General features: G+C 37.4%; 1 pseudogene; it reads right to left on the reverse strand.

Annotated features, from left to right (window-relative positions):
• LOC126796958 (ABC transporter G family member 15-like) overlaps positions 1-12,543 on the reverse strand; it is a 43,954-nt pseudogene extending 31,411 nt beyond the window's left edge.
• Positions 12,544-12,759: the final 216 nt, after the last annotated feature.

A 12,759-nucleotide genomic window follows, 5' to 3' on the forward strand; every position in this document is an offset into this window, starting at 1 on the left:
TGCACTCCGGAAGATCTATTATCTTGTTTTCGAGCAGATCCTCTAACATGCCCGCCACATCAGAGTCTGGGAACGGGTATGTCTTTCGCTCCATCTCCTTCAACGTGCGTTTACTTCTATCGTAGGTTCAAGGAGGTTCCACCTTATTGAACTCTTTCTTATCTCGCGTAGAGATCTTAACCGGTGCAGTATTGATGACCATTGATTCTTTCGAATGCTTCTTCACAACCTTGTCAAATCTGCTTCCGAAGGCTTTGTCTTTTCGTTGATCGACCAGGGTTTCATTCTATCCCTTATGACTTGCCAAGCTTAGCTCCATGTCGTGGGCTCGAGTAGCCAACTCTTCGAAAGAACGAGGTTTGATTCCTTGCAAGATGTATAGCAAATCAAAGTGCATGCCTTGGATGCAAATTTCAACGGTTGACACCTCTGACAGTTGATCCTTTCAATCAAGGCTAAGTGAGCGCTATCTATTGATGTAGCCGATCGCGGGTTCATCCTTCCGTTGCTTCGTGTTAGTTAGCTACATCATGCTCACCGTCCGCCTTGTACTATAGAATCGATTAAGGAACTCTCGCTCCATTTGGTCCCAACTGCCAACATACTCCGGCTCTAAGTTTGTATACCACTCGAAGGCATTTCCCTTCAACGAGTGAACAAACTGCTTGACAAGGTGATCGCCTTCTGTGGGCGACATGTTGCTTTGGGTTTCCTTTACCTTCAAATTGTTGGAAATTTGGTGGCTGATACCCCAGCGGCACCCTTAAGCTGTCGATCCTCTTCGTGTAAGGTTTGTAGTAATTGAGGGAGTCACGAGAAGGACCTCCATATTGAGCCCGAATTGAGTTTGTGATGATGTCCTCCAATTGCTGGAGTGACAAGGAACCAAGCGAGTCGCCATCGTTCTTGGACGTTTCTCCCTTTTCATTTACTTTGCTCCTACCATGCGACCCTTTGGTGGAGTTCTCATCATTGTGATCTTCCAACTTGCTATAGAGCTCAGCGATTTGCACATCCTTTTCTTCAACCGTCTGGGTGAGCTTTTCAACCATCTCCAACATATTGGAGAATTGCTCCTCGACTGTGGATGCCCCTGTCACCAAGACCTGCGCATTGTCAGAAGAGGATTCATGTGTCATAGAATGAAAATTATCGCCATCTTCTTTGGGACTTCCATGGTATGATGTCGTGCTTGATTCGTCATCAGAGAAAACGTCTTCCAGGATAGGGCCATCACCATGAACGGATAGAGGAGATTGCTCCTTTGGCTCCTTCTCCTTTGACACTTGCTTCTTGCCACTTTGGGAGGCATGCTTTATTGCTCCCAAGCTCTCCAAGGTGATGACTGGTTGACGAGGCTTACTAGCAAGTACCATAAACGTCGTGGGTTTAGCTCTAGCCACGCTACGGGTGACAAGGGCAATCGGTTCACTCTTTATTTTAGAGGATGTTTGTTTGGACTTCTTGACCGGCTTAGCCTCTCCGCTTATCCTCGCGGTTGTGGACTTGGATTTCTTCGGTGGAACGGCTTGGTTGTTCTTGGAAACCATCGCACAAACGAAAGATTTCTTCGGAGAAGGAGATGAGAGGCCAAAATTGTGCCACCGGGCGTGCCAATTTGTAGAACGAGAATCTGAAAACCAATAACAGAATGCAGACACGTGTACAAAAAATGTGATTAATTGAATATCAAGCGCGGGGTTACAATCTTTGTGAACTCCTCTGATTCTATCTCCGTATATGACCTAGCTCAAGGGTGACGTGCACTTAATCTTGGAAATTTGAGTTTGATTTGGATTTGGATTTGATGAAGAACGAGCGATTTCGCCGCTTGATGATTCTTCGTGGACTTGAGTTTGGATTTGGATTTGATGAAGAACGAGCGATTTGGCCGCTTGACGATTCTTTGTGGATTTGATGGTCTTCGTAGACTTGATGATCTTGGTGGACTTGAGAGACTTCGGGATTTTTCGAGAGTGATCTTGCTCAAGTGATTTTCTCTCTTCTTCTCAAGTCAAAAAAATCCCCCCTCTCTTTATGTTGAAGGGGGTATATATAGTGTCAAGGCTTTCATTTTGTAGAATATTTTAATGACACTAAAATAATATTTTTTTAATTATATAATTAAATCAATATTATTTTCTTATTAATTTAAAATTAGTTATTCTCATAACTAAATTAATCAGAAAATAATTGACTTAATTATAACCGTTAAGGAATTTATCAATTTAATCAAATGTCCGATTACCATTTCGAATCGTCAATGACATTCAATTTTCCGATTTAAGTCGGAATCATGTAGCTTTGATTACGATCATTCGTTTATGTGCTGACACGAGTTTTATTCGGGTTCGCACCAACTTTATTTGACTTTTTGGGTCACGTGTGCAATTTTGTCGGGTTCTTGGTCGATTTAATCATTTAATGAAGATGATTTACTTCATTAAATTTTATGTGATTTCCCTATTTTATTTGTGATTTCAGGCAAGAACTCTATAACTGGGAGTGGTTCAATTATCCCTGAGTTGTCTTGAGGTGCTTGAGTATGGAGTCTTACCTTGTTAAAGTACAAGCTTGACTGTGTTTCTTTTGGCCACTGTTGTAGATATGCTATTATCCCAAGAGATGTACTTCTATTTTTTCTGTGTAAATGTTGTATATTTAGTTGAAGTATAAACCCGGAGAAAGGATACTAAGGTGTGGTGGAGTTGTTTTGAAGTCAAGTTGTACTTCTTTGTTTTGAATGAAAGTTCAATTTTTATCTTCAATCAATCTATCTTGTAGTTTCACTAAAAAAAACTTTGTAAAAGTCATGTACATGAACTGAAATTGTGGCCACAATTCAATATTTCAGTTTGATATTTTCTATCTATATTTCCTTATCAAGTTTTAAATTATTTCTCTACTTAAAAAAACGTTTAGATATTTCAAAGGAACTTTCTGCCTATTGCTTAACTTAAATCCACCACATTAGTCATAACCCCATTTTGGGTTTGGACAATTTAGGCTCTGCATCATACCTATCATTAAGCATATTAAAGACAGCTCTAATGTATGTAGATCAAATGGTAGCTGGTGATTTAGTGTATGCCTAGTATTGTATTGATTTCTTTACTAATTTTTGTCATCCTTTGTATGTATTACAGTATTAGGTTAATAGATCAATGCACATGAACCTAACTTACACTCTTCCGGGTGCTAAGGCTGAGGTTAATGCTATAGAAAAAGTGTTCAAGAACTCTAAACTGTTTCAACCATAATGCTACTGAGGTCATTTCTTTTGATATTTATCTGTTGTTTAATTAAATAGAAATATATTAGTTACTTGTCTTGGTTACTTAGAATTATAGCTAGCTTGAATACACATGTTCTTTCTCTGTTATGACTTGAGTACTTTGGTACCGACTGGGGAAGAATCTACTTGATGTTCTTAGCTTAGAGTGGTGTTCTTCTGATGACTTGAGTTTCACTTTAACATATGTTCTGATGCTCCTATCAATTAAAGCAATTTTAGGCATGAACGTGATATATTATTCCAACACTATAATATTTTTTTATTTCACTCACCATAAGATTACTCAAAAGCTGAGGTTTTTATTCATCGTCCTCTATACCTCCAAGTTTTGGGAATGAGAGAACCGCCAATAACTGTCTCAGAGCATTTTTCCAATGCAGGCTCTAATTTTCTTTTCTATGATGTAGTCTTTCAAATTATGTAATGGAATATTGTAGGTCGGTTGGCTATTCTGTTAATTTAAATGTACAATGATCCATTCTGATATATAATATTTTTTTCCAACTAGATATTTGATTTTCTGCATGTAATTAGAAAATTAATATATATAATTTTTTTAATAGAAAATGACATTGCACTACCAAAAAAACATGTTGCTCTTCTAAATCCTAAACGGTAAACGATAACCCTAAACACTAAACCCTTAAATTTAGGGTGCGTTTAGGGTTTAGGGTTTAGAGCCCTAAACGCTAAACATTATTATGCGCTATTTTTTTTTCATACTCACTAATGGTGATTTTTACTAATATTCTTAGTTTAACACGAGGTTTGTTTTCCTAGTAGTAATAGTAGTAGCATGGTGGTTATAGCAATAACACTTGCTAACAAGACAATTATGAGTGAAATGACATGAGTGGATAAGTAGCAAACAATATTTAAATGTCGTCTCAACTAACGGTAGCAATCTCATGTAACTATGTGAACCTTAATAGATACGGTAGCGAATGACTATGAGTAATATGATGATTAGATGAGTATGTGTGCATCCAATAGTAAGAATGGTGAGGTGTGTAATAAGATAAGGTGTAGTAACATAAAGTGTATTTTTATAAAGTGTAGTAGTAGATTTGACTAGTAAAACGTTCTAGCACATCAAAATATGTACGAGTGTAATAGTGTAATCAAACGAGTTAAGGCGTAGTAGCACATCAATACAAGTATGAGTATTCAAACATGACTTAAAATGAAGTTATTTTTTCGATAGTAGCAGGTTTCAATCGGCAATAACAAGTCATTTTGATAGTAGCAAATGTGGAAGAGTAAGTGTAGTAAGCTTTATTTACCTGAAATTGTTGGGATAAGAAAAATTGCTGCTACTGTATTTGCTGAAAAATATAAATATACTTGATTTAATTTTAATAACTGGTAATTTGGTAAACTAAACTCAGAACACAAGGCACACATGGAAGAATATATCTTTGTTAACATAAAACCAACTTTATGTGATTTATTTGTAATAAGCATATATTTTAAGGACTTATGTGTAGTTTGCTATATCTTTTAAAAACTTTAAAACAATGGAATTAAGTTTCATGGCATTTGGTAAACGCTGTTAAGTTTATGGCATTTTTGAAACGACATGAAATTTAATTTAATTGAAAAATCATTGAAAATCTTTTAATGACGTTTGAAAAACTTCAAAGGCCATATATTCATTTAGGAAAGGGCATTGTTGGTTTCTACGATGTTTAAGGATGGCATCGAAAAACGCGGTGAAAGGCATTTGATAATGCACCTTTGTCCATTAGTGTTTTTATTTTTCAAGTTATTTTTTATTTAATAATTATGTTGCGCTTTTTACGCGTAATAAGGCCATGTCTAGGGCGAGTTGGGCTGCGTGTCCATGTGTGCACTCAGTGTGCATTGTCTACTTTAGGTTGGCAGCAAGTTCTTTGCTTCGTCAAATGGTCGCTACAGCCTACAGCCTAGTGGTATGGTGAGATTATGTGTCGTCGGATTTATTTTCTAACGGTAACATAATTTGAGAGTTGTTTTATTGGATATTATGATATATAGGCGATACTTCATTGTTTTTAGAGATACATATATACTGTGCTCTCAACTATGTCACCGTTGTTTCAAAGTAAATAGAATCGCCATTAGTATATTATTCTTTGCTAGTTAGTGTTTTGTTGGGTACTTGTTTGTATGGATATCTGATATTATTTCAGGTCTTTTTAATCAAAGGTTTAGATTTCATGTCCCCCTCTTATTTTCGACAGTTTCATTACTGAAAATTTAAAGACAGCCGCACCGGCCTTTTATTCAAAAAATTAGTGCATGCAATATTTCTAGTGCAATTAATACTTTTCTTCCCTTATTCCAATTGCCATGCACACGATTATATATTCATAGTACTCATTTATAATATTTTTTAAATTTTCATAATGTACTGAAATTGCAATAAATGGATCAATTCAAATTCGGAAAAGCAAGTACTTGTGAGGTGAAATTGGGGAAACCAAAAACTGGCCTTCCCCATTTTTAAATTCAGCCAACATATGACACCTCATTATATGATCACACCCAATTTTAAGTTTTGAGGAATAAATCTAAAAAGGGCAATAACAGTTACAGAAAGATTGAAACATAAACTATTAACTATGTTAGAGCCGTTAGTACACGGCCTACTTGGATGAATATGGGATTATAGGTGGCTAAGATTGCATCTTTTCTTGTACGACGTACTGTGTCTTTTTGCATGGTGGTTATTCGTTTCCATGCACAGTTTACTACCATCCGAATGGGAGAAGAAATTTAGACATGGCACTATAGCTAGAGGTGGAGGAAGGGATATATACTCTTGATTTGTTTAATCCAAGGAAAAACACAGTAACTCTAAATCGAGGATAGTTTCCACGATTTTCCTTTTTGTGATCAATCATTCTACAAAACAGTTTTAACTGAGCTGTCATTATCTGAAACCTCTATTGACTTTACTATTATTAGCCTAGCTAGCTGACAAGAGAGGGTGCAGTAGTGAGTCTTGACACCAGACCAATGGTCTAAATATCGTTTTCGGCATCGCATCGGTCGAGAGGTAAAACGATATATCGGAGGATATATCGGTTTTATCGGATTTGCTTATTTTCAATAAAATTTATAAAATTATATTTCAATATGTACCAAATAAATTTAAAAAACGGTACTAAGTAAACTAAAGAAAATAAATACTTGATTTAATGACAATTAAAGTACACGAACGACATCTAATAATAAAATTAGGTATTTAAGAATGATTATTTAGACTTGAAATTCATCATATATATTTAAAATTTATATAAATTAAAAATATATATGAAAAAATGAAGAAAAAAAATATAAGTTTTTCAAAAAAAAAAAGAGGAAATAAATATTAAAAAATTAAACAAAAATTGAAAAAATAATAAAAAATCAAAGTTTGACCGATATTTGACCGTTGACCATCATTTTTGCGTTGACCGATAAATTTTGACCGATATGCTCTTATCGTATCGGATTCGAAATATCAGCGATATATCGGGGATATATCGGCCATATCGCCGATATTTCGAACAGAGCACCAGACTATTCTCAGTCATAAGTACGATATGCGTGGGTATTCTGTATCTGGAGTCTATAGATCGACGATAGAATGATGTTTGCTCCTCAGAACGTGACATAGCCTACGTATGATATCTGGAGAATACATATGCGATATTCTCAGCTCATAGAGAACTAATTAACTGATGTTAATTAAGTAGGTAATTAATCAGCTAGATCTATTCATCATGTACAATCATTTTCATGCAAAAGATTCGGCAACAGGCAGAGAGAGAGAGAGAGTGTGTGTGTGTGTGTGTGTTGTGTGTAACCAGCCAGGGCATCTAGCAAGGTGGATTTCCCAGAGCCAGAAGGACCCATGAGAGCCATAATCCGATAAGGTTGTGCATAACCAGTACCAGTAATCCCATTTAACAGCAGCTTTGATTTGATTCTCCTACTTGTTCCTGCTGTCGGCGCCACCACCGTCAAGTCTTGCCAAACTAAGTAATTCCCAGCTGATGATGATCCAGTTCCATCTATCACTCTCTCTTTCAATATTCTCTCACTTTTCTAGCTACCTGTATCCTGGCATGCCTGCAAAAATCCGTTTTAATTTGCTGGATTACCAATCTTGTATATAGGCGCGAAAATGAATATGTTATAATATCTCAAAATCTAAGATGTGGAGTTGATGAGATCTATATATTAAATTGAGTAGGCCGCAGAATATGGCCAATAATTAAGTGATACCTATATTATGCCTAGGGGTCATCATGTCCGGCCGGAGCCGGACTCAGTCCTACTTTTAAGATTTAGGGTAAGGTCGGGCCGAGTTCGATTTTAGTTAACTAATTTAAAGTCGGGTAGGGATGAGCTGAGACTTTAATATACAAACTTTTATTTGCCTTAAAGGCCTATTCTGATAAGCCTAAATATGGCCCCAAAAAAAGGACCAAGCATGGACTAATTTGTTTTAACAAAAAAAAATGCAATATGATTTTTATCTCATAATTTAGTTTATATTGGTTTAAACATGTAATATAAGACTTTTTTTTATTTATATATTTATATTTTATATATACGTTGAGATTAAATTTAACATTCTATTTTTAAAAATGTAAGTTTAATTAGTTATATTTATATATTAACTCTCTAAATCACTTAAAATCAATTATTATTTCTCACAACAAAAAGACATAAAAGAATTAAAACTTATACATAATTATTATTATACCCTTATGTGTGTCTTAGCCTTATTAGGTTTCCTATTAGAGATAGATTTGCATCTCTGTAATAGATTAGGACTCCAAATCCTATGGGATTGTGGTTATTTAATGCTTATATATATGCCTCATTATCAATCAATAAAACATTACATTCTGTTTCATTACATCCTCGAACACATTATCATGCACTTTGTTCTAAAGTGTCTGAGCGACGAGGCCACCATCAGAAATTTAGAACCCAAACCCTGAAACTCTATGCTCTGGCAGCCTCAATCTTCTTGTCATTGCCGGAATTTTGAGCGTTTCTGACAAATAGTTGTCGAGAAAAAAAAAACAGCAATCGAACCTACTATGGGCACCCATCTTCTTCCTCTGTCTCCGATTCCGGCGCGCAGCTTCGATGATGACATTTCGACGTCCAGTTCGTCGATTTATTCTCTGTCGTTGTAACTTCAGACGAAAACGACTTGTCGCCCAACCACAGTCGTTCGCCTCGTGTCGCTCCAGACCTCCATCTTCTCCGGCCAGTCGCGCACCAACTTCGTTGTTGCCCAACCGCGACGCAACCTAGAGTCCTCCGCCTCCAATCGACGTTACCTTGTCGCGCATCCGCACCTTAGACCTTGCAACAACCTCGTCGGACCGTGCCGCCTCGTTGTCCGCGATGAATCGACGCTGCCTTGTTGCCCCGACGAGTTCCCCCAAGATTTTTGGATTTCGACCCGTTTCTTTGGGTCCGACCTGGCCTTGACCCGGCTTTAACTACAAGCTGACCCAACCCAGTTTTGGGCCTTCTACTAGCCTAGATGTTACCTTGGGCCTCCGTCCCCACCGAGCCCAATAAGCTTATTTGGTCTAAACTCTATCTTTTCTCTTTGCTATTCAATTTTAATAATTTATTTTGCAAGTTAAAGTTTTCTAACCATGTTTCATGTGCTTGCATAGGAAACATTATCACTCGTTGTACTATGGTGATGACATTCATGGAGATGGAAGATACTTTTGTCATCTATATGCGATTTCAATCGTATCCTCAAAAAAGATTTTTATGTCATCGGACTAATATCGAAAAGGAATTTATCAAGTAGCTTTTCTACATGAAGATATTTGAAGATTATCTCATTTTCATGTGGTCTATTTCGCAGACTAACAAGTATGTTTTTCTTAAAGTTGCTGCTTTTTTATATATATATATATATATATATAAATTATCGGGTGCTATTAGCCTTCTACATGTCTCTTTTCCGGCATTTCGTACAACGCTGATGAGACCAAAGAGTGATATGATTCCCCTCTTGGTCGATATTTTCGTGTGACGGTCTTGGGGGAGTCACATTATTATTTAAAGGGAAAAAATCGATTTCGTGTGGTTGTCTGAGTACACGGCTTTTATGGGTGCGATCATGAGAATCACCGATATGCATCGATTAATTTGTGACCATATACATCACAACCCATCTAATTCTGGTTATATACTTGAATAGTTTCGATTATTTGAATAGTTTTGATTATTTGTGGATGCGTCACTATCGCGACAATTACTTGAGTTTTTTAAAAACTCATGTCTATAAACGATAATCCCAAGATCTACGTACTCATTTATTTGAGCTGAAATTCACTACTCTGAAGCAGCACTATTTGCTGACATAAGATTCCAAAAATAGCAAATTATATGGGACACATTTAAAATGATTTAATAACCGTCTATGACGTTAGTTTATCAGAGTTAACCTTGATGCATGCTCCACATCCAAGAAACACATGTCATTTTTGGCACCTATATCTATATCTATTGAGGGAACATTTGAGATGGAAATGTAACATTATTCCATTCTCCAGTTAGTAGATTTTGAGCCTCAGGCTAAGGGTCCGCCTCATCTCATACGCAAGATTTTCTTTCTATGAATATTCGATTAGTCAATCTATTTTGACTATGTTTTCTGCTTAATATTTTTCAAGTATGACGTTGGCATTGCAATGTTTGTTACTCGACTTCAGCTTAAGTCGTCTATTAGAATTGAGATCTTGTTTATGTTGTATTAAATATTGTATTCAATAAAATTTCTCGTATTTCTTGTTTACAATATGATCTCGTGAGAATTTTATTTGCCTTGACTTAGCATGAATGGTCAATGTTTGCAACTCATGTGGTTTTTAAATTGGCCGATATTGGGTTACATGGGACCCCAATAGTACTACATTGTGAATTTAGACCCTAAATTTTGAAAAAGAGACTTCGGAACGTCAAAAATTGACGTCGTTTTAGCCTCTTGGCTACCTAGTTACTATTTCCACCGTTTTCGACGCCACCACCTGGTTCATGTCGGCGTTCCCTATCGGACTTGCAGCTCCGGCCTCCATATTGGCCGCTGCCGGCTGGTTTTCTTAAGATCGGCGCTGCCGCCTCTCGGCGAGTTTTCCAGCGATTTGTTTGTTGTTTCTCGTCATTTTTTCGACATGTTTCCCGCAATTTTTGCTGCCATGTTTTCCCAGTCCACATTTCACCCGGTTATGAGTTCTTTTGACATGGTTTTCCAATTAATTTTCCGGTTTTCTCCAAGTCGTTTCATAGCTCAAACGATTTTATTAGTATTGTTGACCACTCGCATCAATTGAATTGTTTTTACCTCCCTAATTGTTTGATATTCAATTGCTCCAATACCATGTTTTTCCAACTCTTAAGTTGAAGAATGTAGTTCTATTTCCATGTGATACACTCGATGGGATTGCACTTTGTTTCAATCCCCCCTTACAATTTTCTACGGTGTATTGTCTAGAGAAGTTCACTGCGTCGTTGACTCTCTTAATTTTGTATAGAGAATGTCCCGCAGTGAAATCGAGTGTCTTGCCAATTGCGTAACCACCCACACTGTCTGACGGCGCAGGTAGTTGTTTTATGAATCTCGTGCGAAGATTATGTTTTATATATTTGTGCCTTGCTAAGTTTTAAAGGTCATACATGCCAATGATACATTTTTATCTTGAAACTTGTGTTGAGAATGGAGAGGAATACCTTTGTGTTACCTCTAAAAAACAGCACATCGCCAAATCTTAGGGAAGATGAAGAGTGTCGGGAATGGTTTATATCTTACTTCCATTGAAATTTTTTAATCATATGTGGTTGAACGCCACTTTTGTGATTCAGATTCTTATATGCTTTGGCATGCCCATCTCGGGCATCTTGGACGTGATATGATAATTAGAATTCTTACAAATTCACATGGTCATCCATTTTTCAAGTCCCGAAAGTGATTTGAGAACCACCTCATCCGTGCTCCCCCCGGTGAGGTCGGGCTACCCCCCTAGGCAGCTCCATGGCATTCAGGCTGTCGGGGGCGGCATCCCCTCCTTCACAGGAGCTTGTGATGCCTCCCGTGTTTTCTAATGCCTCTATGACAATCTCTTATGCCCATCTCTCATTTTGCAAAGGTTGTTCTCTTACTAAATTTCAAGGAAGTCCTTCATTTGCTAAGGCTCCAACCGAGAACAATTCATTCTTACAAAGTATGTAAGGTGACATTAGTGGACCATATCCAACCGAATGCGGACATTTTTTGGTATTTTTATTGTATAGGTTAAGAGCATTGACGCGTTGGTCACACGTCGCTTTGCTTTCCACAAGGAACATTGCATTTGCTAAGTTTTTAGCTATGATTATCATACTAAGGGCTCACCAGCCTTCCCATTCTCTCAAATCTATTCGATTGGATACTGTTGGAGCGTTCACCTCCAGGACTTTTGATGATTTCATTTTGCATGTCTACTGGGATCGTCATTCAACATATAATTCTTCATGTCCATTCACAGTATGATCTAGCAGATCTCGGACTTTGTTATGGGTACTAACTTACCGGTCTTTGCATGGGGATATGTAACGATGTTGCATGCAGCGACACTTATTCGTTTCAGACCCACAACTTGCCCAGCGTTTAGTGTGTACCAGATGGTTACTAGATACGATCCCAGTTTTGTTTTTTTCACTAACGCCTATTTGGTTAAGTTGTTTATGTGCCTCTATTGTCGTAATCTCAATGGGTCTACTTGAAACGCTTAAGTATTTTGGTTGGTTATGTTTTATGAATCACCAACACTTGTCCGCTATTTCCAATCTACAACAGTGGATCTCTATCCTGCGATATCCGCAGATGGTCACTTTGATGAGACATACTTCCCGTCGTTAGGGTGAGATATGGAATGCTCCTATTCCGATTTTAACGCCAGGAATTGACGTGGTGTGGCACTATGTATCATTAAGATCCCGCACTACTTTGAGTAAGTAAGAAGTGCAAAGCATTATCGACATCTAGAAAGTCAAAGATTTGATGCTCAATGACTTTACCGATATTACAAAAGTGGCAAGATCGCACATAAATGTTGTGATGTGTCGGTAAGGTTGGAACTCTCAGAATATGGGAGAATTTCATATGACCTGGTCCTAGCACCGTTGACACCATCACTGATAGTGGGAAGGAAGCCGGCGATGACATCATCATACTTTGTGGTGGTGTCGGCGCCCATGGTATCGCACGACAAAACAAGAGCGACAAACGCAAAGATGGACTAGTAAGGGTCATACCTTCGGTCTTGGCTCCTACCTAGATGAGGGGGAGACCATTATTCTCTAGAATCAAAAACCAGAAAGAAATGAGGTGCGTAGGCACAAGTATTTCGCCCATCATCAAGAGATATTCTTTGATCATGTATATCAACTAAGATTTTTTGGGACGTTAAAGA

The sequence above is a fragment of the Argentina anserina genome, chromosome 6 (genome assembly GCF_933775445.1).
Source record: "Argentina anserina chromosome 6, drPotAnse1.1, whole genome shotgun sequence".
In the NCBI taxonomy this organism is placed as follows: Eukaryota; Viridiplantae; Streptophyta; class Magnoliopsida; order Rosales; family Rosaceae; genus Argentina; species Argentina anserina.